A 25986-nucleotide genomic window follows, 5' to 3' on the forward strand; every position below is an offset into this window, starting at 1 on the left:
GAAAGGTCGTAAACTTAGATCACACTGATCAGTAACTGGCCGTCCAAACGGAGCATAATTCAGAACTGTGGATAATATTGGTTCCATTGCAGTTTTCTTCATCATACAATGTGATACAGTTGTGAGGATGTCTGTTTCCAAGAAATAGGAATCTATAACCTTACTGTCACAGGTCACTTTTGCAGCCTATGGAACTCTTGAAATGCAATCTGCATCAACATGAGCAGCCATGTTTCTGTATTCAATCTTGTAGTTGTATGAAGCAATCTTGAGTGCCATTTTTCACAGTCTATGAGATGCATGCGGTGAAACAGGTTTCTCAGGACTGAATAAGGAAAAGGAAACCAGTGGGCTGTGATCAGTGATCAACATGACCTCCTGGCTGTAAAGGAACTGTCTGAATTTTTTCATATCATAGACAATGAATGCTTTGGGTTTCTTCATCTGAAAATAGTTTTTAAGAGCACCTGTTAATGCACATGAGGCAAAACCAACTGATCAGTAACATCCAGCAATATCATATGAGAATTCAGCACCAATACCATATGAAATGGCATGACATGAAAGTAACAATAGTAAAGAGTCATCGTAGTGAACAAGAGTATCTGAATGTAGCAGTAACATTTTTGTCTTGGACAAAGCTTCATCCTCTACTTTTGTTCAAACACATTCAACACCCTTCTTTAACAAGTCTATTCAGGGGAGCAAGTACAGTGGAGTGATTTTTCAGGAATCCAGAAGAGAACATTATCAGGCCTAGAAAGGATTTTAAGACTGTTCCATCTTTTAGAGGTGAAGCTTGACTTATGGCAAGTTTACCTTCTGGGGATAAAGGCCCTCAGCATCTATTCTATGACCAAGATATGTGACAGAATTTTAAACAAAATTGCATTTGTTCTTAACTAATCTGAAACCTGATTTTTGTAACCTTTGCATCCAGGTGATCCTTTTTGTCTTTTCCTACAATGAGGATATCATCTACATAACATATAACCTTTGAAATGTCAGAATGTACAGAATCCATTAATTTCTTTAAAAAAAATAGGGCCAGAATGAATACCATTAGGCAATCTCTTGAACACAAAAAGGCTAATATGAGTACTGATCATGAAGTTTTATGAGATTCATTTGCAATGGAAATTTGAGGGTACACTTGCTATATGTTCAGCACACTAAATACAGGACAACCTCTAAAAGCGGAATGTAAATCATTAACTTTACGAATAGGGTACTTTACTACAAAAGCACATTTGTTGTAAGTTGCACAAATCACCACATACTCTGACTTTTATCTGAACAGGAGCACCAAATGGAGCTTTGAGAAATTTTGAGTTTTTTGAAACAATTAATTCAACTATGGGACCATTATAATATCCTAGTCCATCTTTAAACATTTCAATGTAGTTTTCTAAGCTAGTGGATAAATCTGGAATAACTTTTGTGGCATGAAGATGATTTACAGAAAACATTTTTCCAGTCAGGTACCAATCTGAACAACCAGTTTCTTCCTAGTTAAGCACAAATACCTTTTGGAGTAATTACCAAGGGAAGTTTGAATTGCTTCTCTTTGTAATAAATTTCCACCATTTCTATATCAACTAATGGTTTAAGGTTTTCATGACATACTTTGGATGGCTTTAATGGTAACTTAGAAAAAGCTTTCTCATACCAATCCTTAAAGGTAATAGAAATGGCACAACCTGCACGTAACTGCATGGTAACATCATTCTTTCCAAGCCTCAAAAAAACATTGATGGGAGTATTTGTAGTGGTACCAGCATTTACAAAATTCACACTATTTATCAGCACTTGAAGTTGTAGCACATCCTGTATTTCAATGTCTTTAACCCTTGCTGTGAACACTCTTCCTGTTACATTTGGCAGAGATGTATCCTTTGATATAGTACTTGTTTCACAGTCACAGAACCAGCATTGTCCTCTCTGGTGTCCTGGTTTTGCTCAAGTACTCGTATGTGTAAAAGGCTAGACCTGAAAATTTTCCTTCCGTAGCAGTGAGGTGGTTGTACTGCTTGTGCATGGCCCTTGCACCACACACCAGCTGAGGTGACTTTCTCAGTGCTGGACTTGATGTACCAAAGCTTTTTCATCACTATCTGCAACTTGAACTTGGTGAACAGGTGCGATTTGATTCCAGAACTGCTGGGTCTCAATACCAGAAACTTCATGAGCCAAGCATTCTTCAAAAGATCTTTCAGCAGTAATCAGATGCCACTTACAAACTGATATCTCAATGCTCTTGAGAGGGACTGGTCAAAAATCACACGTTGCAGTCATGTGTCAGCCTAGCACTGTAATCTAAATAGACTCATTTGCTTCCTGAATGCATTTGTAAAGTCTCTTGGGCTTATAATGATCTGTAAGAACCTTAATTAGTTCATCAAAAGTCTGTTCCCTGGGTAACTTAGGTCTCCATAAATCCTACATTAACTTACAAGTACTCTTACTTAGGACAGTCATCAGTACAGCAACTTTTCTGTTATCAGCAGCTTGAATAGTGGCATCATTGGTATCAACCCTGTATGTTCAAATCTCATATCCAAAAAAATATTGCTCTCATATTCAATATGGCTCTAATATTTGCTGTAATATTTAATATGGGCAAGCTAGCCCTGAACTGCAATTTCAGGGCAACAGAAACCAAGAATCGAGCTGATTCTTCTCACTTTTTCTTTTCTGATTAACTAACTGAAAGTGACTCAGGTAGTACAGTTAACCTCACTGTACAAAGCAATTCCATCCTCGTGGCCAAAGTTCTGTGCTATATCAGTTCTGAGAACATTTAAGTTGGAGAGATTAAGGTAGTATTTGGTTTCCAAGTTTTATTTTGCCCACCTGCAGCTAAGGACAAATCATTCTGCATTACCACTAATTCCTGATAGAAATCATTCTCATATCCAATCAAGAAAATAATTTTGAAACTCCTATCATGATCGGTATTATAACCTTTCCAAGCGTAAATATAAAACCATTATGTTGTCCAACCAAAAGTACAGTGAATGCAAAGCAGGTTGTCCTTAATTAATCAATTACCTGTTTATCTTGAAAATTTCTGCCGGAAAAGATGTGTACCGAACCTCATAGGATGTTTCTTCAGCTATGGACGGCATCCTGGTCGTCCCCATCATTCTCTAGTTTGTACCATTCCCTCAAACTATCACCGGTGGATAAATCTTTGCACAACTGACGGGAAAACCCCATGTTTTAGGAGGTTTTAGCCACACCAAGTCATGCCTAACTGCCACTAACGTTTAGAGTTACTGGATCTCCCTGCCACTTATGCACAGAAAATAAGTCATATAACACACGGAAAAAACGACACAAGTTCCTAATTTTCTTTATGGATATCTTTACTACATTACTTGATATTTTACCTTCACTGAACACATCATAGAAGATTCACTTAACAAAAACTCAAATTAAGGTACGTTTACATTGAAGTTTTATCACGTATTTTCTATAATAATGAAGTCCAAATTCATTGGACAGTCATGAACATCTTACTTCCATTCATCCCACGTGAGTTCATCTGCAATGCAAACATGATTTCGGCATGGGCTCCATAGCATTCATGGACGGGGGATCTAAAGAACGCCTTGTTGAATATATATGATCCCTGAGTTGATTATGGGACATTAGATATCCTATATACGCAACAAAAGTTAATGACAATGAGGCTGGCGCCCAAAAGACTTCACAGATGCATTCAGGAAGCGAATGAGTCTATTTAGATTACAGTGCTAGGTTGACATGGCTGCACATGTGATTTTTTACCAGTCCCTCTAAAGAGCATTCAACGTCATTCAACATTCAACGTCATCACCACACTAGGCTAGCGTCGAGAAGGAGGAGGTCAGTGTGTGGGGACGACTGGAGGAAGGAATATAAACTAACTACTTGTAACAAGCCAAGACACCACTTCAACCTTTTTTGAGACCATCCTCCCTAATCGTAGTAAAGATCATTCCTACAGTGTGGACAGTTGAACCTGATAACAAATTACTGTCATAAAGTTGTATCTAAAGCTAATAAGTGGCGTGACCGAAAAGCAAAAGCTTATCCTTACCTTCTATCCTCTGCCTTTCACCACCATGTGATATCAAGTGGTATTACACCACCCTGCAGATTCACTGTGCATTATTTAAGTCAAATTCCACTTCAATTCATCCACCTGAAATTCAAAATCACATTACCATCCACTTCATCTACAGTGAACAGACATCTTTTTCTACAATCTGGAGCTCGTGGTACAACACCCAGGTGTTCAACTGATGTTTGTCTTTCATTCACAAACGTGCTAGTAATAAAGAACATGACATATGTTTCACAAACTTATCTATAACCTTGTAGACGCAACACACATTCACTAAACATATCATAACAACTTCAAAATTGATAATATATCTGCGCAACAAGACAATTCCAACCTCCACCACCGGATAAAAGTAAACAAATATTCACTCGGTTTCATTCGAACGGACACGAATATGGATGAACTGCTTCGAACTCGGATTTGGATTTAGTCTGGAATGTACTATGGCTTCGCTTTATTACCAAATTTGTTGATTCCCCCTCTGATGAAGTCGAAATGGAATGTACAGCCTACCGTTGCCACCATATCTGTTGACTGTTTATCTTAAACACTGTTTAAGTGCAAATAAGGGTGAACCTATCACATCTGTTGAATGGTCAGAAACGCTCACTGAATGAAATTAGTGAATAAAATTCCTTGGACTTATGAACACTCGAAATTTTTGAAGTTTCTGTGAAAATCAGTAAAATTCAAATAAGAATTATATAATTCTCCCAGTGGTGTGGCTCACCGTCGAAAGGAGGTGTGCAAGAAAAAAGAATGTAGGAATTATCTTTTCACTGAACATAGTGACAAACAGTAAAAAAATAATAGATACAAATATAGACACTAATCCCGGGCTAACATATAGCCAAAGTCAACTGATGCGTTATGACAATACTGAAACTTATGTCGCTTGCTACACACGTTCCATCAAGAGACTGTCAAACACAGCTTATCTAGATAAGATATCATGAAATTGATCGTATTAAGGAGAACAACAAGGTGTCCTTCCATGCTTTCCAGAAGACAAGATGCTGACAGCAAGGTTAATGCTGAGGTTTTCCTCAAAAGGAATTAATTTCAGCGACCAGGGGTTCCTTCGCTTGGGTTATGTTACCGGCTGTGGGAAAAAGATCTTAATCTACCAAAATGGACGTCTTATTGCCCTGGGACTGCTACAACTACTACAGGATTTTGATATCAGTGCTGCACTTAAGAACAACAGAGTGAGAAACTTGGTCATAAAACACTCACCTGAAAATTCAAATAGTTGTTTTTACCAGATACCATACGAGGCTTGCAATAGTTTATTCGAGATAAAGCAGAAAAGAACCGAATCTAAGAATAAGTAGCATCAGCATTGTGTCCGTGTTGTACAGGAATCTAGTGTCTCTATTCCTGCATATGAGACAATTCAGCCATCCTAAAGACTGGTACAACGCGCACACAATTGTATTTTGTCATTCAAATGTAGACAAGAATAATATAGAATCTAACATTACTAAATGTCTTTATCCAAAACCGTTGAAGCATCGCCGTCGTGAATAGCATGAGAAACTGTGACAGAAGCAAGCTATATTTCAGTGAAGGTCAAACTTGTCTTCAAAATTTATGTACTGTAACATCTTATGATATGCTCGACGCAATTGCATTACGAGCCACATCGGTCTGGTCAACCTATTGGAATAACCGTATACAGTTGCTAAAAAAAGTCTCCAAAAGTGTGCAACAAGAATGCAACAGAGTGAGTGGAATGAGTTACGAAAGAGTGTATAGAGGCCCCCCATCTACCCACACTGGAAGAAAGAAGAGTTAGAATAAATATGATAACCACATGTAAGTTTCTAAAAGGCCATGTCAAGGTTAAAGTAGAGAAGTTCTGCGATATCAGAGGACATTCCTGGACAAGAAGGCACAACTGGGAGTTAGTCAAGAGCGGACATGAGGAAGCATTTCCTCAGCAGGAGAGTTATAGACATGGAACTACGTGAAGACGAAGGAAACTGTATCACCAACTCCGCCGCAGCTATTTACAACGTGTCAAGAAAAATGCATCGGGTTCTCAAAAGAAATTATGTTATTCACTTATATCTAGCACGAATCCAACTCACTGAAAAGCCCCAAACAAACCATTAAATATGCTATGACACCAAAGTGATACTTAAAATGGCTTTTGTAACGCCAAATTATGAATCCAGGTTTCAATTTTGAATTTATATTACCACCAGGAAATGTAAAACATCACTGTTCTATGAACTGCCCTTGGTCAGGTCACTGTTATCCTCCTGCTAGGATATGAACGGCTAGGCTACGAACAAACACCCTTGAATAAATCATTCCTCAAGGTTGAGGTCATTGATCGACTGATTAAACAATTGTTTTCTGTTCGCCGAACAGTTGTTGATGGATCAAGCAAGCAAGATTACTTAATGGAAATCATTATGGCCGAAATGTGACTGATGAAATCCCTTCCTTGGTATGTTCGTAATTTCGTATAGTGCCCATAACCTACTGCGTACCCCGGGCAGTAAATATGAATTAAGGATTCCATTAATCTTCAAGATTCATATAATTTTCCTACTGTATGAAATAATGCTGAATAAAAAGAGAAAGAAAGAGAGAAATAACGGGTCACAGTGCTCTCCGATCAGTAACAAAGTAGTTTTTTTTTTTTTACCGAAATATACGAACCAGTCATCAATCAACAGCGATTATTATTGTACCTTCCAGCAACCAAAATCGCGCGGAGTCGCAAGGTATAATTTCATAGTTAATGTATCTAAATTGCAATTTTACACAGGAAAGTTGTCGAGGAAATATCTGATTTCGCGAGGTTATTAGTTTCTTACCAGTTATGAAGCACAGGGCGAGAAGGAAACGCAGTAAACTGCTGTTGATATCGATAAGAATACGAGTGTGTGTGTGTTGAGCTTCTTTCCTAACTTGGCGAAGCAGCGTCAAGAGCAAGAGAACAACGGCCCTAGCCACACACATTCACTCTCCAGCTTTCATACATAGTCTACAGAAACCAGAGCTCCATACTCTGTTCCATGGTTGATCGTGGCAGCTTTTATGCCTTGGTTTAGCCCACTGTCATCTCGTCAATCGCCATACACCACAGCGATCCACTTCATTCTTTCCCATGCACGCATTTCAACCAGCTGGGTGCTCAGACCCCGATAACCCAAGGCCTTCTTCACTTCATTTGTCCATTTTTCCTGGTTTTCCTATTCCCCTCCTACTTTCACTTCTCAGTCGGCTGGTCATCTTAGCCAGTCTCTCTTCTCTCATCCTCTCCTTATGTCCAAACCATTTCACCACATCTTGGCCAACTTTCTCAGTCAGTCTGCATTCTTTGTCAAGTAGGTCTTTGACAGTGAGAAAGCTTCTCCAAGCGTATCGTCCTTTATATCAATCAGAGAGAGAGAGAGAGAGAGAGAGAGAGAGAGAGAGAGAGAGAGAGAGAGAGAGAGAGAGAGAGAGAGAGAGAGAGAGAGTTAATGCACAGACCTTATCATGTATCTTTTTTTTTTAGATTATCTTTATCTTGGTAAAACAGATATAACAGAAAGCTTACTGAGGACACGACCCCCGACCAAAATGTCGCCCCTCACCATGATCTACCAAACCTCCCTCCCACTCGTGCGGCCAACCTGACCTATATGTGACTTGCAATACACGCACGGGGTGGCAGCACACATTAATTACAACCATTAACCCGTAAACAATTAACACATCAAGAACTCTATTGGAGCAGGCGTATAATACTGTTCCAGCGGTAGCTGTAACGATGACCCTGTATCAAAATACATACAGATGGTCTCCAGGGACATGTATCATGTCTTTACATATCAATGACAAACTATATATGTGTTCGATACGTTCCGACACAGTATATATATAAGCGGTTGAGACCACAAGGGAACGGAAAATACCAAGTGTTGAGTGCTTTCGTATAATGACATGGTCAAGACTGAGAGTAAATCATACGAAAGCCCTTGACACTTTTTTCCATTTCCTTGTGGTTTTACAACTGCATCTCATGTGCATTCGCTACTTGTGTACTTTTTGCACACACACACACACACACACACACACACACACACACACACACACCTTGAAATTATGTACAGTGAAAATATGATATTCAGAGTAATAACAAAGTTGATGACATTGAACGAAGTGTCGCAAATAGGTTTTATGATTCAGAAATACAACTCCCCGGAGCGCAGATTTCACCCGTGTGGATTGACAGCTTCTGGATCTACGAGTATGGGAGGCAGCAATGACCCCTACCAGGGTTAGCACCCGTTACACTGGATCATCATGACCTCGACCATAGGGAAGGATGGATGGGAACCCACACACAAAGAATGGCAACAGTGTCATGGTGACGAACCGATCATCCGGTCTCTCTCTCGTGCATGGAACGTTAACACGGCAGCGCAACCCACCTCTCTGAGCAAACCGCACATTTATATCCTCATAAAAGGAAATTGAAAAGGAAAAAAGAGAGGGAAAAAAGAAAATTCGAGAAAGTCAAATCACGGCAAAAAACTTTATTTTCCACTCTGGTGAGCCGGGGAGAAGAAGGAATGATTCACTCCCGACAATTTTACGGCCAGCGGTCGCTTACGCAGCCAAAACACTAGATAAATCATATCAAGGGAAAGTGGGCAACCATTGCTGGATCTCGAAAGCTGTATTGTCTAACACCTTAGGCACGACGGTACGACCCTCAAGCACGACGGTTTGACCCTTCAACACGACAGTACGACTCCTCAGCACGGCAGTGCGACCCTTCTGCATGATGAACTGACCTTTGGCTTTAAACTATCTAAGGTATGGTCAGAGAACGCCCCCCCCCCCAGCCCAAGGGTCGTACCGTCGCTCTACAGGGTCGTACCTTAGTGGTGTAGGGTCGTAGCATCGCTGTGCTCAAGGGGTTAAGGACATGAGGCATGAAGATAACGTACAACAGTATTGTCTCGAAGCTAACCACAGTCAGTGGCCATAACTTCAACTTCTCCTCTGTCAAGAAGCTATGAAGCTTGGAAACGTAGCACGGTAATGGCCTTGATGGTTATCAACAGCTTCAACAGCTAATGGGGGTCATTAAGCTTAAAATCAGCACCACGCGTCACACATAAGTACAAAATATCATAGGACAGGAAACATCATATATCATTTGTTGTCAGAAGGTAACGAGAGAGAACCATTAATTGTCATCTAACACTGCCTCCCACTTCCTTCTATAGACTCGTTATATGAATCTCAGTAAAGTAAATTATAAAAGTTAACTTACGACTTTTAAAGGTATCAGTTTTCTAAAGATAAAGTGTAGCTTGTAATAGTAAGAGAAGTTTGTGTTTGTTAGTTGGTTATTTAGATTTCATACCTATCGACTTCCTAAGTAATTAAGGCCCTCAATGTCAGGTTATATCTACCGACTGAATAATCTTCATCACCTACAGGTATGCAACCTACGACCACGAATGTTTTCATCGTATATACTGTGGGCATTCACGACTCCAAAGTAAACATCTAGTTACCAGATGTTGCTTGACAAGCCAGTGTAACGGTCAAACTGCTTTCGTCCATATTCTGAAACATGAAGGAATGATCCATCGGTGAACTTATGAGCCAGTGGGACAAATTTGGCCCACTATTCATGTTAAGGAAAACGTCTGTGATGGAATGATCTCTTGCAGGAGAAAAACATGATTGTGCACGCATGCAAGCAGCGTCCGACAGCGTACAACGGGTAGAGGTTCTCGGCTGTGCCGTGACTGATGGCAATCGTAGTGCTATGAATAGCAAAAATATGGATCCATTCGAAGTCACCAGCTGCAACCCTTATGACTTGCTCTCTCTCACAGGCTGCTGCTGCTGCTGCACATACTAAATACCTCAATAAAACAAAAACAAATAATAGTGAAAGTTTCTTATAACTCAAACTTCTTTACCATCAGACCTTAACTTTGTAATCTAAGCCAATGCTGTGATTCATAATGAAACGACTCGAAAATGGCGCAAATGACGAACCCACAAATCTGTTTTTCCGCAGGATGAGTAAGGAAGCTTAACATCGCTGGATTATTTCGGCAATGGTCAACAATACTGTGAGTCGCGTCATACTATATAATACCAATACGTAGCATTGTCGCACCGGCCTTATCTATCAAGGTTTGTTGATGTGTCAGTCTATTGCCGTCCACGTGAGTAGGTACCAACAATATTAGCAACAGAACACAAGAACACCAAGGTGACTGATGTTCAAACTTCTTACGACACTCGGCAAAATGTGTATTTCCACAATCGTCGACGAAACTCTGTGTTTCATGGTGTGTTTATCTTGGGTATGAGAAGATCTGGGTCCATTGTTAGATGCTTACACTGTAAAATCAGCCATGCTTCTAGAAATGATAGTGTGTGCGTGTCCCCTTAATCTCTGTGCTTGACAAGCCCTCGTTTGCTGTATAATCAAGCATTCAATCAACATGAAGCTCATAATCTACCCAAGACTGTAATTACAGGTCAAAGTTCTATCACCACCCTGGCCTCCGGCCTGACTACACACTAACGCCGTACGACAGTCTGCCCACACTGGAACTGTTCTTACCATGCTATGACACGGCCGCTACACCCAGCAGCTTTATTGCCCGGTATAAAAATCATCAAAAATACAAAAACATTCATTTTCAGGCAGCAGTGAGCGGTGCTCTACTGTCGGTTCTCTGTACCAGAGATGTTCCAAAGGTGTTTTGATGGAAAGTAACAATAACAATAGTAACAACAAAAAAACAATAATAATGAAAATAAAAATAATAATATGAAAATGAATAGTAATATTATTAATAATAATAATAATAATAATAATAATAATAATAATAATAATAGGCCACTTTCTACTGTTATAAAGAACCAGTAAACCATTTCCTAAGTAATTATTATTCAGATCAACCACCAGACACATGTATCACCTCTCACGACAGAACCGTCCTTACGAGCTACGTACCAGGAAACACTCGTCAGCCTCTCCTACATCAACAAGGCAAGATATCGGGAGTCACCTGGTCGTAGATAAGCACAATAATACAGTATATCCATCATATGAAGATGATTTCATTACTGTCCTCAAGACAAGCACTCAGTGAACGATGGTAAAACTTCAAGTAGAAAGTGTGAGGTGGAGGGTGTGTGTGTTACCGTAAGTGAATATTCAAATGTTGGGGGACGTGCCCTAACGGTTCGCAAGCGTCTCATTACGCGTAATATCCTGCTGTGCACTGGCGAAGAGATTTACTGCGTGTGTGTGTAAAACACTCGAGAAACGAAAGGACGACCCTAATTATTACCTCAGGAAGTTAGCGAGGCGGTGAGGACCGCAGTGCACCGCTGCTCCGGGTAATTTCACCAGCCGCTGGCCACAGCCTGGCTCGCACCTCCTCCCGCCATAGTAGGCTTCGCGACCGTCCCAAACACACACTAGGATCTGAACACAAAGTAGAAACCGTGTCACAGTAAAAACTGAACAGCTTTTTTCCTGTATGATGTTTTACTTCTCCGTGACCCGTACCAGTCAGTCGGGTGGCATATGACAAAATATCTCTGGTGTGTTGGTCATGACAGCAGGCAGGCACGTGTCCCTCACTGATGCATGACTGACACAGTCTGTACATATACGATCATGTATATAATTCGCTCCAGATATCTAGCAATTTTATCACTGCTTCACCACCAGTGATATATATATATATATATATATATATATATATATATATATATATATATATATATATATATATATATATATATATATTCTCACTTTTCTCCCGTAGCCAGACTTTACAAACGTTGGTGAGTGGATTAAAATGAATGTTGCATTCATAATACTGTAAATCCTCATAGATTTCATAAATTGTAGAACACTGGCTACAAGGTATAGAGTGAGCACTGGGTATGTCAACATAAAGGCATATATAGAAAGTACAGAACGTATGGTTGAGGATAAGTTGGTCGAGCATATATATTATAAGAGTATAGGAGGAAATATAAGGAGAGGCAGACCGCGGGAGAATGATACGAGTAGAGAGACACGTGATTAAGCCTGGGGGATTTTAAATGAGAATGTTGAACCAATAAATGAAAATATAACGCAATGGAGGTAATTAATGTATGTAGTTGGCATAGATGGAGCAACTGGTCACACACTACGAATCACTAAAAGTTTGCCAAGTGAACAGGCAAGTGCTTGTAGAAGCGTAGAAGTTCACGTTTCACCTGAACACACCAGGGGACGGGCTAGGGAAGTGTACCAGTGAGGCTGCGGAGTGAGAGGTGGGTGACCTGAAGACAACGTTTCAGATTTTAAACCAGATCAATTACGGTGACAGATAACAACTCATGGGAAGATGTAGGAATAGGATAACTAGAAGACATAACATGCGATTAGGTAAGAAACTTGTTAAAAAAATAATGTACAGAAGCTTTCTAGCGTGAGAGTTGTCGATGACTGGAAATAAGATGACTCGGGACATGGCTGATGCAGACAACATACATGAAATTAAGAGGTGTACGACAGTAGTCAAGAGATGGGGTCCCACGTGCATTACATTCCCTCCCCGTACAGTACAAGTAGATACATATGATTAAAAGATAACTAATACGTGTGACACCACACTCACGACCACCTTTACTTAGTACCAGGCAGGCACATCCAGCCTCACCCAGAACTGAACAAAGACCACAAGATTCAACCTAAGGCAAGACTCGACCAGCCTTCCAGACGCGCGGACATTCATCCCTACAAAAGACTGTACAGAGGAAGTCAGCCACCCTACAGGTACCTAGATTCTCTAATAAGGATGAACAACGTCTGTTGCACTGTTATGAGAGAGAAGAAGACTGGTACATTGGTAGACAACTCGTACATGTATCCTATCTTTCTTTCACGCCCTCTGGTGCAAGGTGAGGTGGTATGGCCCTGGTGCAAAATGAGGGTGGCATGGCCCTGGTGCAAGGTGAGAGTAGTAACCTTGATACAAGGTGAGGGTAGAGTGATCCTGATGCAAGGTGAGGGTAGAGTGGACCTGCTACAAGTGAACATGAATATGTGAATAGCAACATTAAAGGTCGGGTTTGATTAATGCATTCAGTCTCCAGAGCCGCCTCACCATATATATATATATATATATATATATATATATATATATATATATATATATATATATATATATATATATATATATATATGGTATGGTTCTGTTCATATTAGCCCTTCACAGTGAATACAAGCAGACATTGCATCGTCTCCCTGGGAATGTCGTCCTATGCATGACATGAACTACTTTCCTCCACAAATGTCTAATTCAGTGTCGTTAGTCGTTTTTAAGCTCTGACACCGCATTCCTAGGCCAGTTATTTCTTTTAAGTAATATACGGTCAATAAAAGGACATACAGTCAGGCTCACAAACGCACATTCATCGCGAAATGTGAGGTAAAAGTTCAAGTTGCAGGAGGATGAAGAGCACAGGACGTTGTGCCACAGCGGATGCAATAAATCAAGCAGGGGTGACGTGAGTGAGGGGCACTACGAGTTGGCCTGACGACGGCGGTGGTGGTGGTGGTGGGTGGGTGTGTCAGGTGGACCCCGCCCGTATTGATCGTCAGTCACGTGACCTACATACGCCCAGGTTATGGCCCAGGTTAAAGAGTAAGGGTGGAGGCGTAAGGCTGGGGCGAGGCTGGGCCGGGAGGCGGCCAGCCTAGCCTAGCTGAGTGTGTGCCCCAGCTGGTGGTACAACGCGGCCGATCATTTGCAGCTGAATCGCGCTTAAAAAACTTTTCGTTTTCTTAAACAAAACAGAAGAGTGTTGACCGGCTTAGTAATACCCACTGGGGGCTTGGAGTATATCCTTTAAGTATACTGATGCCACGCTATAACCGTTCAGTATTGTAACGAACGACAGGATAATACGAACATACCTGCAACAGTAATACGGTCAATGTTATGTTTACTATGAACATATCTGCACCAATAATACTGCCAATAATTTGTCTGGTCCAAACATGTCTATACAGTTAATGTTTGGGACGAACCTGTTTTGTGTTATCAACAAGGACAATAACATATCTTCAGGTAGTGTAAACAAACAGTTCTTTGCCTTTGTTAGCCAATACGTTGTTATTTTTATTTTCCTTGCGCTCTCGGCCCCCCCCACACAAACACATTCCTCTCCTAAGTGCCTCACGCCCAAACCTGGTCAGCGGATGGTATTTTCTTGTCTAGCGTGAGGAATCGGCAGAGTTGCTCCTGGGTACATTCACGATAAGCAGGAGTAGCGCATGCCTGAGCTGCCTTCACACTGAAGCAGACGTTGTTGGGTGAAGCAGAAATGTGGCGCCAACTTTATTTCGAAATAAACAAGTCGAGGTGAAGTATACACCTCTCAGCCCGTGACGGATAATCATCACATACATAAATCACAAAAACTTTTCCGTATCTATTATCGACGATGCATGCTACCGTGTGGGTGGAAGTTTACATACAATACCCTGTGGATGGAAATCTAGATATATAATGATTTCAAAGCAATCAAACCTTCTTCTCAGTGTGGAAAATCCTCACCTTCATAACTAAGCTACAGAGCATGGACGGCCATCTGGTTCGCTCGTACACTGAGGTGACCCACACCTGTTGCCCTCTTCGCGTGTCCCGCGGCCAAGCTCAGTTCATCGTCATACGTATATCAGGTTCATAAACCAAGTGGCGGTGGGAATACTAGCCATACAACATATTTACTTGTAGAGTAGTGAACAGTGTCGACTCAGACCAGGCACATGACATGGCCAAATCACTGATTCCTGTCTCTTGTTTACAGTTAATGTCGTCCTTCTACAGTGACAACAGTGAAGCCTTGGCGGTCATTATAACGAACACGCCGTTGCTCAGGTTGGACCAGAACCGTTTACAATCTAAGCGTGCGTGGCTATGGATCTCTCCCGTTAATCTCTAGACGACATTGACATCATGCACCAGCGACCGTCACTGCCATTATTATCCACAACCTCACCGACCGATTATTTCCACAGGCGCCACCATCTTGAGCAAGCTGGGCGCACCTCGGCGGAGCGAGCTAGCCTACTCCTCCCTGCCGGGGGTCCCGGGTCGCTGCTACACGCAGAAATAGCTTTTATTTATTTCACTTTATTTTGTTGTTTACTGTAGCCGACTTGGCGCGGGCAGAGACACACCCAGTCATGGCCATCTCAGATACCAAGGAGAAAAGGAAAGTACAAACTGATCTGCACTACACAGCAGGTATTTGTAGACCTGACTCTTAAAGGTGGAAGGTTACAGGCAGAGGGACAAACTTGGGGAAGGAACGGAACGCCACGGCTTCGCTGTTCGCGAAAAGGAGATATCACAACGGTCAATCCTCGTGTGGTTGGCCTCCTCAAAGAGAGTTACGGATGCAGCTGCCAGGCCTTAGAAGTTTGGACACACGGATGACTGTTCTCTACACGAGTTGGCTGATATGATATCTGCAAAACAAGAACGACGCAGCAACAGAAGGAAACGGATGGTTGAAGAGAGATGACAGCTGTGCAGTTAAAGAGGAGAGTCTTTTGATTCCACTCTGGCTAAATGATATGTGGAAGAATCATCATCTCGGATATGTGGGCAGCACACTGAAGGAAAAATAATGTTGGTAACTACAAAATTCCCGAATGTCCATCTAAGAGTCAGTCGTTTCCATCTGTTCAATCTCGGAGCACCACACTTCAACCTGGGTCATATAAGAGCTGGAGACTTTATACAACTTACGGTGGAACGTTTACACCTCGGAGGATTATCTCCTCCACCTTCGAGTCTAAGCTTCCACTTATTGAGGCACTAAGTAGCCTCGTATCAGGACAGACATGTCCTCCCTCCCGGCTGTGAACATGAGGCACATGTTGACCTCATTCCTGACTCTCAACCGTTTACTTTCCTGGACACTTGGTGACGTGCAGTACCCAGCCACTGCCCACAGATGCTCAACAGACTCCGACATTTACTGACGCCTTAATGCATCCGCTGCATACATGTTTGGTTGGAAATCGAGTCCACTAATACTGAACACTCCTCACCACGCCCTCCGCCGTCAGAAACCTTTTAACGGGTGCCTGGGGCTCTCCCACTTATCCCTCTGGCTTCCGTTCTGGTTTCGGTCTGGTTTGGTGTGTCCGGTAACTGGCCTTGGCACAACATCGCCATAACTGTTGCATCCCTTGCATCTGGCCTCCCCTGCAGTCCAACCGCTGCGTTTTCTGGTCCGCCTGGTCCTCCTTCTGCCAGAGCCGGTGCTTCGCTTCGGATCAGTTGTTCCCCTTATTGGTTGGAATGCTGCACGTTTTGGTCTTCCTGGTTCTCTGGTTTATTGGGCTGGTCTGAGTGATGCTCAATCTGCCCCAGTAACACCTGGTTAACAGTAACTCGACTTGCTGGTTATCTGGTGTCCTGTGAATGTTCCTCCACTTCGGCCAGGACTGTTGACCGGTACTCTGCTAGGAAGAATCTGATCTCGTCTACCTGCTGGGTAAGCGGGGGTCAAAAATCCTCCGCTGTTGTTGGGTCATGGTGAACACCTGGTGTTTGTCGCTTGGTCAGGTTAACACACATTTGATGCTGTTGATAAGTCGTGATTGCTCCTGCTGCGGGTTGTAAAGCGTCTGCTGATTTTCCAACAGCTGGGTCAACCTGTCACATATTTACTGCTGCTGTAACATAAGTCGCTGGGCTCAGCCTTACACATGAATCCCATCCTGCCAGCTGGTCCTGGCTCTTGGTGCGTACTCCTCCCTCCTGACGCTCAAACGTATTGGCTTTTCCTACTGCCACACTCCCACAACACCACTTGTTACATCGTCCTTTATAACCAAGGATGATTCTTGTGGCTTCTTTTTTGCATTTTTTCAAGTCTGTTGGTACCTTTGTTGTTGTGTAGGACCGAAACTTGTTCGTGGTAAAGTACATCACTTTAACAATTCTGATATTTGCTCCATAATTAGGATTGTACCCTGCAACAGCTGTAAGAGCTCTGAGTCTATCTGTACACTGTCGACTTAGTTTTTACACACTAGCTGCAGCACATGGGACTGAGACACCAAGATATCTAAAGAAGTAGACAGAGTCAATCGGGATTTCACCAATGGTTAACTTGGATGGTCCACTCCAGCTGTTATCCGTTCATCTAAGACCTTAGTTTTATCTGCAGATATGATGTAGGCAAGGCTTTCACAGGCTATGTGTATGCAGCTAAGAATACTCTGCATTTCACAATATGTTTTGGTATGTAATATCAACAGCATAACTAATAGTGGTATTTCTGGGACACTGTGTAATCGATTTCAGCAATGCATTGATTAGTACATTGAACAAAGTGCGGCTAAGTACCCCACCTTGAGGAGTGCCAAGCAACATGTCTTTTAACTTAACTTTTGTAGCCTTGAAACAACACAGATGACTTTCTATTAGAGAGATTGCCCATATCCAGCGCGGGAGCTGCCCACCTATGTCCATATTTGCTAAATCATATAAGTTGCCTATTGGCTATATCATATGCAGCTTTTAGCTCAGGAAAAGTGGTGTACTTATGCCTTCTGTCCCCATGAACTGTTAGGAAGGTAGTGATGTAGCTGTGTACACTTCTGCCATGTGTGTGAAACCATTAATATGTAAGTGACATTTATGTATGGTCTTTGATTCTGTGTAATGGTCTGTTGATCAACATCCTCTCAAAAGGTTCTGCCGATGCAACTCGTCAGGGAGACGCGGTGAAACTCAACATGTTGTCTGTGTTCACGTACTTGTGGTACAATTAAGCTGTTGGTCTATGAGGAAGGTACCAATATCCTCCCAACAGCCCGATGGATTACCAATACCACGGCATCAAGGTACACGTCGGCAATTCTACACTGAGTGTACTACATGCCTATGCACCTGCTAGCCTACTCCACCACACATTTACCTAACTTTTTTCACAGTGAAGCGACTGTCCTAACTAACTGGAGACCTCAAGGCTCGACACAAGGATCTGGGTGACTTCTTCACTACCACTAATGGCAGAAGTTTAATCTCACCCCTGGACGCATCTCATGATGATGTTCCAACCATCAGTAAGAATCAACCATCACACATCTACGGTGTATAGCCTGACTGGTGTATAGCCTGACTGGTGTATAGCCTGACTGGTGTATAGGCTGACTGGTGTATAGGCTTCGTCGTACCCAACTCACAGTTCTGATAGAGATGATGGTGATGATCGTATGTCTGACAATGGCTACGATACACACAGTGAATGTCGGCTTACTTGGTCCTGTCACGTGCAGAGCCTCCGCTACCCCCCCCCCCAGCCCTCGCCACGACCAGCTTGTGGGGCCACTGCCCTGGAGACCCACACTGTAGGAAGTAGGAAGACGCCACGTCGGTACCCAGATCTCTGAGCGACCAAACCCCAAGACCAGTTTTCGTTATATATATTAAGAAAACATTAACTGCGGTATCTGGTGACGTAAGGAATTACATAAGACAGTGAAATGGAGATGTTTGGTGTGAGTTTTTACAGTCAAGAGCAACATTCTTGAGGCTTCGTGTCAAAGTGTGCGCGTGGATGCCGTAGGCTGATATGCTGCACGTGCAGACCCTCACATTACTGGGTACAGACATTCACGAAGTCACGTGGCAGCGCTACACTGTAGCCAACTGCCTTCCGTTTTCTTTAGCCAGCAAGCGCAGGGTGGGGGGTGGGGGGGACCTGCAAGATACGACGCCAGTTTCCCAGCGTGGGGCAACGGTGCAGCTGCTGTTGTGTTCTGCTCCCTGGGAAACTAGCGGCCTTTCAGTGCGCACCAGGAAACAAAGGCCGTCCCGATAAACACAGTCAGTTTTACGTAACCTTTTTCTTTTCGTTAAACATAAAGACGAACTCAATGACTGGTAAGATGTCGTCACAGCGTTACCTTGCTGTAACAAGCCACTACTGCAAGTAGCGAGTCCACATATATGGCAGGGCAGCCTCACACAGCCGGGGTTAACTGTCAACACACAACGAGGTATAGCCAGTCCTTATAATGTTACATATGAGGTGCGGGGACGGGAGGTGGAGGAGTGGCTGGCTGCTCACCCACCCTCCGCTGTGTCGGGCGGCTCGCCTGCATAACATGATTGAAAGCCTTGAGGACGACGATACGACCCTTGAGGACGACGATACGACCCTTGAGGGACGACGATACGACCCTCGAGGGACGACGATACGACCCTTAAGGGACGACGATACGACCCTTAAGGGACGACGATAGGACCCTTGAGGACGACGGTACGACCCTTGAGGGACGACGATACGACCCTTGAGGACGACGATACGACCCTTAAGGGACGACGATACGACCCTTGAGGGACGACGATACGACCCTTGAGGGACGACGATACGACCCTTGAGGGACGACGATACGACCCTTGAGGACGACGATACGACCCTTGAGGACGACGATACGACCCTTGAGGGACGACGATACGACCCTTGAGGACGACGATACGACCCTCGAGGGACGACGATACGACCCTTAAGGGACGACGATAGTACCCTTGAGGACGACGGTACGACCCTTGAGAACGACGATACGACGCTAAACGACCATCCACTCTAACTAAACGCAATGAATGCATCTCAATTGAACCACAGTTGGCTGGTGGAACACGGCAAAATAGAATGGCATTTTTTTCCCCCCGAACTTTAATACAAAAGTAATTGCGGGAACACGGACAATTACAACACGTTTTCTTTTACAGGAACAACTGAAGTAACTAGTGTGTCCGTGCGGGTAAAAGATCGTAGAGGCGCTGCCTTGGGTAAGTAGAGAGATTAATGTGATGCGTTCGTCGTGTGAAAATGTGTAGCTGGTTGTGTGATGCGTGAGCGGGATACAACAGGCGCGAACCTCACGCCGGAGTTGTGAGAGACGACAACTAACCTACAACAACAGTTGTACATCTTACACACATGACAATACGTCTGATGTTTTGACTCAATTTAACACAGGGATCCCCACGTCAAGGGTCAGACATACAGTAAGAGCGTAGGGTTTACTGAACACTGGAAGAAAGCGTTATTGTTGTTGTTTATATTTGTGTTATTCAATGACGATGTTGACGGCCTTAATGACCGTGGCAATCAACAGGCCTAAAGCTGGAGGAACCAACCAACCATCTACAAGCATATCATAATTTTCAACGAGTCATTGATGGCAGAAATCCCTTTAAGTGTCCATCTTACTGGGCCTCCAGGGACCAGGAATACCACAACAGAAATTTATAGACAAGTAATGGATAAACATGGCCAGTGTTGTAGGAATCAGTGATTAATTAAATCAAGAACAGCACAGGTCCCACAAGATTCCTGAGGCACTCTGCTTGTCACTTCCGTACAAAATGACAGCATTCCCGCATTAGTCTTCATCATCACGTTACCATTTGTGTGCCGGCGTCTAGACCAACAGGTGACTGAGACAGCAGGTCTGCGACGGTGTAGCCTCATCATCAGTCCTCCCAAGCCAACCTGAGGCAGCCGTTGTAGCCTAGAGCCTTGTACCAGTGTAACCTGCACACATGTGTAACATGATCATGAATTATAGTCAGCGTTGATTAAAGCAATACGCCCGGATGCTCCACAGTTCTCTGCCTACAGCGAAGACAAACATGTGTGAATCATCATCTGTCTGCCTCCCTGCTCTCACCACACTAATACGTCTGTTTCTGATCTTTTCCACTGTCACGACAGCCTCAGGGGATGCAGTGAGCTGTTGCTCTTTAGATTCCGTTGTATTTCTTTACACACTTTGATGGTTCTGAGCCAGTGAGATGGAAGCTAGGAAACATCTGGATGTTTCCTCAGAGCGTGAGTCGTGAGGTGCTTGTCGTGTCGTGGTCACATGTGAAGCGGACCTCCGAAACGTCTGGCTCTGAGAAGCTTCACGAACTCAAAGTGTATTTCCCAGAAATGTTTATTACCAGCCCAGTGGCGTTTCACTTGTTTTTGTCGTCTGAGCGACAAGGATAACAAATTATTTAAACCCCCTCCCCCCACCTCCATCCTCCACCTCTCCCTCCCCTACTGGTCCACCGTCACAAATAAGCGGAGGGTGGAAGAGCGAATGCAGCAGTAGCAGCAACGGGCTGGTCAGTCAGCGTGGGTCGATGCAGTTCGTCCCGGCAGCTGGCGAGGCCGACCCCGCGTCACTCTGCCTAGTACGCGGACACCTTCCCTCGGGTGGTTTAGGCCGACCCTCTAGGTCCGGGTGCTCGTGGCCCCTGGGGTATCACTCCTCGTACTGCAGCAGCTGAGGAGGAGGAAGAGAAGGTCCAGTAAGACGTGGGAGATGCGAACCCGGGGTCTCGGTGGCCGATAGCCAGCCATCCTCACATCAGAGGAACACGTTAGCGTTTCGTGTTTGCCTCGCTTTTGTTTGTTGACAATTTCCTGATGTATCATAAAATACAGGAAAATAATGCTACAGTTTACACCTGAGTACTGCATGCTGAGTAATACAACTGCATGATATGCGTCGTACATAAAGCTTGTATAGGATGAACCTAAATATTGACGTAAACACACTTCTGTGTATCACAAATACATGAAAAATTCACGGAAGAAAATAAGGAATTTTATGACACACTCCGTAAAGCAATTCTTATGACGAAGCCCCAAGATGTATTATGATAAAGATTCGGGAATTTGAATCTTTATTTCATTTTCTTTTTCTAAATGGTTCCGCTTTTTCTCCAAGATCCCTTTTCCTGATCACCCAGCAGCGGTAGTTCCCGTGGGAGGGGAATGATGGACTCCTTTGGAGTGAGATGTTCTTCTACGAGACTGTACTGCCTTTCGTCACCAGGGGGGAAATGAAACACGATAAGTTCCCAAGTGCACTTTCATGTAATAATCACATCATCAGGGGAGACACAAGAGAGAAATATAAGTCAGTTGACATACAACAAAGAGACGTAGCTATATATATATATATATATATATATATATATATATATATATATATATATATATATATATATATATATATATATATATGTTATTTCTGGAGCAGCTGAGGGACTTCCCAGCACCACTTGCCTGATGCTTTACCGTTGATGAGATTAATGACGTCACACGCATAAACCTGACACAGGGCTTCGTGTGACGTCTGCATGACGATGAGGACGGACCACATTAAGTGTGGCTGACGTGTTGTGCTGTGGCGGGTGTAGCACACCCCCACACACCCTCCCCAACCACACCTCCACCTCTGACACGGTGTGGAGGGAGGGAGGGAGGGGCAGTTCTGAGTGTAGCATCCTCCTCCCCCGCCGCTGACACCATGCGGAGGGAGGGAGGGAGCAAGTCATCACTGCAGCACCTGCACTTGACGTCGTACAGAGGGAAGGGGGGAGGGAGCGGGGGCACTCTGACTGCAGCACACACCCCTTCCCCCCCCGTCGGTCGACGTGCACAGGAGGGAGGGAGGGAGGGAGGTGTTGCTAGGGGGAGGGGGAGACGGCCTGCCCGCGCACGTACTTAACATCGTATTCATCGGAACAATCGAGGATCACGACCTCTGAACCTAACGCTGACCACCTTGACCACGACGCGTCGGTACAGCTCTTGAAATGACCTGACCCGACCTAACCTCTGGTCACAGGCTAGGCCTTCCCACCCAAGGGTCGTACCGTCGCGTCGGACTGGGAGGACCTATTCTCGTGCTCAAGGGTAGTACGGTCGTACTCAAGGGTCGTATCTTCGTACTCAAGGGTCGTACCGTCGTGCTCAAGGGTCGTACCGTCGTGCAAGGGTCGTAACGTCGTGCTCAAGGGTCGTACAGTCATGCTCAAGGGTCGTACCGTCGTGCTCAAGGGTCGTGCCGCTCGCCGTGCTGAAGCTGAGTTTAGCACATGGGATAAACGCACGAAGGGGTCGCTCATTTTCCAGTTCGGAATGACTCACAGACACGTCCGGGTGTGCAGCGGGCGGGGGACGCGCAGACATTGACGTGGTGGTCATACGCCGGATATGTCAACCAAGCAAGCGATGAGACACGGAGGCGGCGAGTGGACCCCTCCAGCAGCAGCAGCGGCAGCAGCAGCGGCAGCACGTGGTGTTTGTGTTTATTGATTTCCAGGGCGCGGGGGGGACGGACGGGACCTTAACCTTCCAGAACCTCACCCCCACCCCACCCTACCACACACACACACACACACACACACACACGAGCGGTGGACGGGCAAGAGCCCTCTGTTGAACTGTTCCACCTTCGTCTAGAAACAGCAGGAATGTCAGGAGAGTACAACACGTCCTGCAGCGGATAATCTCGCTATATACCATCAGGTTTCTTTATATTGGTCGCACGAGTATGCCATACCCTCCCATCACCCCAGGCTCACCCCCAACGTTACTCCCTCCTCCCTCGCTCTACCCGTTGTTCACCCCCATTCCTCGCTAGGCCTACCTCCCCCGCCACTGACGGCCCCAATTCATCAAGCCTTTGTTCTGCACCCAGGAGGACCTGGCACCAAGCCCAGGAGGATCCTCCTCCGCCTCAGGGAGGGTCGGAGCACCGTCTACCGTCGTCTACACGAGTGGGTAACACACGAAAAAACGTTCCTGACCCAAACCATAGACAGTAACGTGAAGCGTGAGCTGTACCTCAAGACCGTTCTGACGTCCTGGTTCTGGCTTCTTGCTCGGGGTAGTCGCGTGGAAGCTATCAAGAGGAGAGAGAGAGAGAGAGAGAGAGAGAGAGAGAGAGAGAGAGAGAGAGAGAGAGAGAGAGAGAGAGAGAGAGAGAGAGAGAGAGAGAGAATCTTTACACACCTGGTGGTGGGGTGGGAGTGCGCTAATTACTGGGCAGTGTGATGGACTGGGGAGGATGACCAGGCAAAGGAGGCACAGCTGAGGTTGAGAGAACTGAAGGTTTTGAAGATGTTCTGGTGTGTGTGTGTGTGTGTGTGTGTGTGTGTGTGTGTGTGTGTGTGTGTTATGCCTGACTCTGACACAATCAAACTTTATGGGAATAATGCTATTCAGTTTCTGAGTCACTCTACCTCCCGACTCGCCAGATCACTCAAAGACCAGAGAGCAGCCAGCTTACTGTTTCAGTGCCACAGCGAGGGAGGAAGGAGCCACGATCGGTTCCTGCCATCTCAGTAGAGGTGGATAGTCAATATTCCATAGTTCTAGAACATTTTCGATCGTCTACAACATCATCTGGTACCTAGAATAGGTGTTACGGGGGAAAAAAAATACGCTGAATATATGGTTCTGTTAAGTTAGTCCAACACTGGTACTATGTACATGTTAGGTGTTACCGGACTCCGTTTGCAAAGGATCACATATCGAGTATTACTCTCAAGGGACGAAAGGGAGTAAGGTCCAATCAAGAACTTTCTCATTTCCCTGCTCCTGTATGGAGTGCAGCCTCAGAGCAGCAGGAACTTCGTTAAAGGACTCCTGTGGCTACATAATAATAATGTTAATATCATCATTATACCAAATCGCGTTTTCTGTATATGTCGGACGTAAACGAACGAAAAACGGAAAAACTCTTCAACAGAACCTGTCCACCGCTGTCATGGTAGCAAGGCGAGTACAGAGCGGGGCCGGTGTGGTGACCTCGAGGGACAGGCGAGGTCAGGTCAAGTCGCGCGTGGCTTGGTCGGGTTTGTCACTGTCAATGATGCAGGTACGGTGAAGCCTGGGCGCTACATCCCATCACGCCTCAACCTGTGTCGTTACATCCTCAATCAGTACTGAGGCTAGGGGACAGGCGGAGGCCCGGGTCCTGGGCCGTTCATGCACTCTGTGTCCTCTTCTGCCCCACCGTGCCCACCGAGGCGGGCTGCAGTGCACGGTATGTTCACGGCTCCTGCAGCACAAATCAATCAGGAATCGTCCCACACCCACAAAAACCGGGGAGAAACTCATCCTTTTTTGTCCCTAGTCACTTTATCCACCAGCCTCCATGTTGCAGTGTAGAGTACACGCTACTACCTGTACTCATCACACCTGAGTGTACAGAGCTGTACAAAAGTAGATGAGAAGGAGACATGTACTTGAGTACACGGGCTCGTCAGCCTAGTCCTCAGCAGCTTGCATGATAACGCGGGAGACGCTGCTGCTGTGGCCTCTGATGCCACCCCGCACCTTCAGGCATCAGGCTCGTAACATTCTCTGAGTTCTCCAAAGTGCAGAAGAGAACACTGCCTCTTCCGGTACAGCAGGTGTAATGGAGGAGGTTATCTTAACAGTTTAGGTTGGAGGAGACACTGTGGGAGGGATGTTCCCCGTCAGTGTCAACAGACAGCATCGCGGGAGGCGGGTGTGGCGACTTCCTGCAGCAGTTTAAGAGGAAAGACTCATCATCCTGGGGAGGCAGAGCGACCCCAGCCTCCATACCTCCCAGCACGGGACACCCCCTGCTACTGCCTCACCTAGAGGAGGGCCGGGAGGCACTGCAGTTCTCTCTATCATCTGAGCCATCACTTGACCCACTGCTCTCCTTTCCCTCGTGTGTGTGTGTGTGTGTGTGTGTGTGTGTGTGTGTGTGAAGTTGGAGTGGCGTATGTCGGCTCTGGTGTATCTTCCAATCAATAATGAACCACTGTGAAAGATCACACTAAGATAGAATACTAAAAAAGAAAAAGAAGGAGGAGGAGGAGGAGGAAAAGGAAGGGGAAGAAGAAGGAGAGGAACAAGACTGATAATAAACATATAAGTGATGCTAACGGAAAACAATACTTGACTGTATATAAAGGAAGAGGAGCTGCTGTGAGCGGGTGTGGTGGTTTCTGACTACCTCAGTC

General features: G+C 44.7%; 1 protein-coding gene across 13 annotated transcripts in view; it reads right to left on the minus strand.

Annotated features, from left to right (window-relative positions):
* Positions 1-25986, minus strand: part of LOC139754988 (uncharacterized) — a 346758-nt gene that overhangs the window by 50364 nt on the left and 270408 nt on the right. For 6 of the 13 annotated variants that reach the window (XM_071672861.1, XM_071672863.1, XM_071672862.1 and 3 more), the window contains 2 exons: positions 11452-11588; positions 4085-4189 (listed from right to left, as the gene is read on the minus strand). The exons of 3 other annotated variants lie outside the window; for them this stretch is intronic. The gene's annotated coding sequence lies outside the window, so the exon portion shown is untranslated. The remainder of the gene's footprint in view (positions 1-4084; positions 4190-11451; positions 11589-25986) is intronic. 4 more of the 13 variants (XM_071672864.1, XM_071672865.1, XM_071672873.1 and 1 more) reach the window with 2 other exon arrangements.

The sequence above is a fragment of the Panulirus ornatus genome, chromosome 18 (genome assembly GCF_036320965.1).
Source record: "Panulirus ornatus isolate Po-2019 chromosome 18, ASM3632096v1, whole genome shotgun sequence".
Lineage (NCBI taxonomy): Eukaryota > Metazoa > Arthropoda > Malacostraca > Decapoda > Palinuridae > Panulirus > Panulirus ornatus.